The sequence below is a fragment of the Adiantum capillus-veneris genome, chromosome 14, assembly GCF_014529385.1.
Source record: "Adiantum capillus-veneris isolate H3 chromosome 14, ASM1452938v2, whole genome shotgun sequence".
Lineage (NCBI taxonomy): Eukaryota > Viridiplantae > Streptophyta > Polypodiopsida > Polypodiales > Pteridaceae > Adiantum > Adiantum capillus-veneris.
In genome coordinates this window covers 54,811,557-54,817,000 of record NC_140944.1, presented here as the reverse complement: position 1 = coordinate 54,817,000, position 5,444 = coordinate 54,811,557, and positions in this window count along the sequence as shown.

Here is a 5,444-nt window from a genome sequence, read left to right as displayed (position 1 = left end):
CTTCCTTCTGTGTGACAAGATTCTCAATCAAGGATAGAATGCGAAAGAGGTGGATGACACTTGACACTCTAATTGTCAAGTATATGACTAGCACGCAGTTTCTTATCATCTCATTTTGGTACAAGCTTTCTCACTTTGTCGGAAGTTACTATGTGCCTATTGATCAAGAGTCAACATGTTTGGAGGACAATGCTATCATAGATGTGGAAGTGATTGATAAAGACCTCAACATTGTGATAGTGATAACGATAAGGTAGCAATGCAGCCTACTGCAACTTGGACATGACATGGTGGAGGTGTCTGCGGAGAAGGAGCCCTCAAAATTTTATTTCTTGCTCGGTGGATGCCAAGTAATGCAACAAAGAGAAAAGAAAAATATTTGTAAAACAAGTGTATATTGGGTTTTTTAAGGTGGTAGTGTCCCGCAGTGTCTTTGGCTATACAAAAAAGTAAATTTTGAACTCTAAATTTTGGCTTCGTTACAAACTATGGCCACGAGGGGGTCGAGGTTTTGGGGTTGCACTGAAGACCGAATTGCAACCCTGAACCTTGAAAGAAGAAAATTCAAAAATTCCTTGGTGCTTGGCCAATCAATGACCTTGTGATTGCCTATCCAAAAAGTGCGCAGCTCCATGTAGAGCGTATCTTGTACATATGGCTCTCACAGCAACAACAATCCATTGATGTACAAAATAACCAATCTATGTAAACATTGTGTGGAACATATCAGTAGAGTTAGAAACTGGGATGATTGTTTTATTCTATTACATTGGATATTACGGGAACAACCATAAATTCTAGCAAGGGTCCATACTAGGTTTGACTATTGTTGAGGTCATCCTATCAAGTGTCAATGTTTTCAAGCTTCTCCTCCTTAGGCCCTTATGCTTCCACAATCCTAGACTCTTGTTTCCATTGCAAAGGTGTCCATAGTAGAGGTGTTGGGACTCTATAGTGGTATGTTTTTCTTGAGGCTCAATACTTGTTGAGGATGTTTAGACTCTCCTGTTTGAATGGTGTCAAAGACTCTGGTTGAGGGTTGGGATTATCATGTGCATCAATTCCTCAGGCCCTCCCTCTGTATGCTCTTTCTCCTTAAACCTTCCTCTACATTGTCTTTATCCTCCTCATCACCTCCCTCTCCATGATGGGTCTCTTCCTCCTAAACCCGTCCCTTTGCATGGTCGCTTTTCTCCTCAGCCCTTCCTTATGTGTGATCTTTCTCCTCCTCTTTCTCTTGTGACTCAGGGGTCTCGTGAAAAGGACTCAAGGAGGTCCACTGGCTTAGGTCCCTCACTTGTCATTGTCATCTCCACCGCATGGTCATCCACCAACAAGCTATCTTTTGCATCCAACATTATAGGGTTTGAGAAAGAGAGTAGATGCTGGATAAGTGTCGTGTGGTACCGTTGCAAATATTGCAAGGTCTATTTCTCCAATGCATTGCAAAATGGCTACCTTTGTCATGAATGGATTTAATGCAAAGAGGATGTGTAGTATGTACTCGGCATGGAGGAGACATCTCCATCCACATAAGATTACATCTAAGTGATTTGGCACCATGTGACATCTTTTATGTTTGCCTTGTATAGTTCATAACTGCCACAAAGCTTCCCATATGCATGCAATAATCTCTTCATGCAACTGCAAACAAACAAATTTGTTGGTCAAGTACAACAATCACTATATGCACACTAAACCCATAGAAAACTAATTTCAAAATTTGAATGCTCATAGTCTTAATTCTGGGTGGGCTCCTCAAATTGAATGGAGAGTCCATACCACTAGCTTGTCAAGCTCAATGCATATGAGGCTCCAGTGATTCTTGCTTTCGTATGGAAAAATAATTATTACTTAGAGGATAGAGTAGTGAGTAAACCATCTCTCTAATGTACTTTGAGGGGTATTTTTCATTTGGAGAAGCACAAAAATTTGTGGATCCAGAAGATATATTTTGGTATGACTTTGTTGAGGAAGCTGGCTCTTTATCAAACTACAAATAGTTAATGCAAGTTATTCTCCAATTCAAATCCATAATCTAAGTATGTTAAGGAAAGATAATAAGAATTACTTTAGTAGGCACATATACACAATAGAATCTGTTATGTGTGCATCTTGATCCTATTGATATCTATAGAATTGATAGCTAATCCTCTTGACGTATTTGCTAGTGGCATGTGTGCTAGCATTCCTTCTTTCATTGAGAATAAGATTTCATAGTTTCTCTCATCTATCTCACAAGTAATTGTGTTGTATCTTTTCTTCTTTGATTCTACAACAACTGTGACCTTTTCTTTCTCTCTTAGTTTCTTGGACTCCTTTGCACAACAGGTTTCGTGCTCAGCTTTGGCTCTAGTGTTAACTTCATGGGCGAACTCTACAACTTTTACCTCTGAATGTGTCTGATATGAACAAAATCTCCCTCATTTTTTTGTCAATGAACTCATTGGACACCAGGATTTTATCATACCTCCACCTTACTCTCTTCAATGTTTTGTTGTTCTTGTCCATAATGGTCAAGCGGTGTGTGTGTAGCCAAAATAGTTATGTCATTGAAATAATCCAAGATAAAGTCTTGTATTGTCTCTTGAAGAACGACAAGAGCAATGGCCTTCTGCCTCATTGTGCTTGCACATACCTCTTCATAAATAGATTTGACTAGCTCCAAATTGCCAGCTTGAGTATACAAATAGCTTAATGCATTTCTGAGATTTTTTTATCTCCCTAAACAACCTCAAGATTCTTTGTATCTTCCTCATTCTTGGAGCCTTCAAAATCTTCATTGGCTTTCCAAGTCTCTTTTTCTTGCTAGCCGACCTACCCCTTGCTTTGGCAGCTAAACGTGGTCCTTTGCTTGCCTTCCTTGTAGTCGCCGTGGTTCTTGCCATTCTATTGAAATAACAACCCTAACCATTTACTCTCTCTCTCTCTCTCTCTCTCTCTCTCTCTCTCTCTCTCTCTCTCTCTCTCTCTCTCTCTCTCTCTCTCTCTCTCTCTCTCTCTCTCTCTCTCTCTCTCACACACACACACACACACACACACACACACACACGCACACACGCACACACACCCTTTATTGAATGGTATTATGGTACATGAGAAAGGTTGTATAACAAGTGGAATATCACGCGCATGCCGTAATACCATTTTCTCTATGAACCCCTCTTTATCACTCTTTCTTTATGTCTCTCTTACTCTCTATCACTCTCCTCTCTCAAGAATGCTATTATGGCATATTGAAGAGCTTTTAGAATGTGTGCAAGGTCACTTGCACGTCGTAACACCAGTCTCTCTCTCTCTCTCTCTCTCTCTCTCTCTCTCTCTCTCTCTCTCTCTCTCTCTCTCTCTCTCTCTCTCTCTCTCTCTCTCTCTCTCTCTCTCTCTCTCTCCCCCCCCTTTTTCCACTCTATATATACTGGCAAATGAAGCTTTCAAATCACCCACACACCATTAGGAGAAGAAGCAATCCATAACTTCAATACATATGCAATATTTAGAATATGAAGAAACTCTCTGTGTTTGGAGTAAGAAAATACTCCATTAAAGTAAATGTGAAGTAAAAATTACATTTGGAAAGGGAAATTACATGTTTCCTAGCGTTGCTTGAAAAGAAAGTCAAATGATTTGTCTTCTACAGGTGCTCACTTAGCTGTTTCGGCGCTGTGATGGAACTCTCTCTCTCTCTCTCTCTCTCTCTCTCTCTCTCTCTCTCTCTCTCTCTCTCTCTCTCTCTCTCTCTCTATGTATTTATCACTATTAAAGATAAACCACTCTATTCCTTGGGGGGAGGGAATCAAGGGAGATTTTGGAGAGAGCTTAAGAGGGACCTTTTTCCATGCCTTTCACTATCCGGATGTTTCCAAGAAAAAATCTTTTCACGCATCGGTTAGAGAGAGATTTTTGGAGGGAGCTTTTTTTTTACAATTTCAAATTCCAAAATAACTTTGAAACTAACATGCACATTTTGAAAACTACATTTTGGACGTTGGTGTAGCCAAAGTTGGTCCGAGCTAGGAGATGGTCTATGCCAGGCAGAGGTAGTATGTGAGTGGAGTGCAAAAGGCTAGGGCAGGTACCAAAGCCCTAGGAAGCCCAAGGCTAGCGGAAGTGTATGCTAGATGTGGTTTTTTAGGCCAAAGGTGTGCTGCAAAAAGCCAAGTAGGTTGGTAGCATTTTGTGCCCAAGATGTGCGTTTTATGTGCTAGAATGTGGTCTTTAGTGTGCTTTCCAAGCTGGTCCAGATGGCTCGTCAAACGGAGCCCTGATGCTCAAGATATTGCGGTTTGAAGGTAAAATGTGTAGCAGATCCCCGACGGACAGGGCAGCTGGGGACAGGTGGCCCGGGCGGATGTCAATGTATACATGTGTAGTGCTTGAGACGTTGTGGAGCATGCATGTCTTTTCAGATCGCAAATCGGAGCTCTGGTTAGCAAGATATGGTCAATTGAAGATTTTTCAGGGGCCGGGTCTGTGCTCATTTGACCGCATTGGAGGATGTGCCATTTGGCAGTTTTTGGGGCTCGCCAAGATTCTCGATGGGAGTGTTCATTGTGTGAAGTTAGCACCAATCAACGGCATGTCAAACGGACACTTGGTCAGCAGGATACGGCAAGATTAAATTGGGAGCATTTGGTAGTTGGGTGCATGCAGATGCATTTCCCATTTTTTGGCGGCCTCAGATAGCTAGCTCAGAGAAGTCAAAATACGGCAAGGTTATCACAGCTCAGAGCCAACTTAGTGGAGATCTGTCACGGTTTTGCGGCTCGGCCATCGGACACGGGAGGAGTAAGAAGGGGCCAATGGGAGTGTGCTACCAAAGTGGAAAAAATAAAAGGACATTTTCTTATAAGGTGGGGACCCTTGGGGGTGCATTAGAACGAGGAGCCGCCACGTGGCCTGGAAAATGCACCCACATGCAATGGTGAAGCAGGGGATCGCGGGGTATGAGAGCTAGAGCGCGCAACACATTGGGCATGTATGAAGCAAGGAGGAGCTTCGAGCTCCGTGGCTATCGTGTTGGCGGCCGCGGGCGCTGCGTTGGCTGAAGGCGGCCCTGCCGGGCGTAAACAGCGACGTTTTGGCGGTGGTTGGAGAGGCGGGGTGGTGCAGTGGCCCACCCGCGCTTGAGAGTTTAGTGGCATCGCTGGTTACTCACAACCGATGATGTGGCAAGTAAGGGCGTGTGCCCAGGACCCTCGGGGCAAGATTTTTAGAGAAGGGGTTACCCCCCCCCCCCCAACACCATAGCCACGGAGCGCGCAACACATTGGGCATGTATGAAGCAAGGAGGAGCTTGGAGCTCCGTGGCTATGGTGTTGGCGGCCGCGGGCGCTGCGTTGGCTGAAGGCGGCCCTGCCGGGCGTAAACAGCGACGTTTTGGCGGCGGTTGGAGAGGCAGGGTGGTGCAATGGCCCACCCGCGCTTGAGAGTTTAGTGGCATCGGT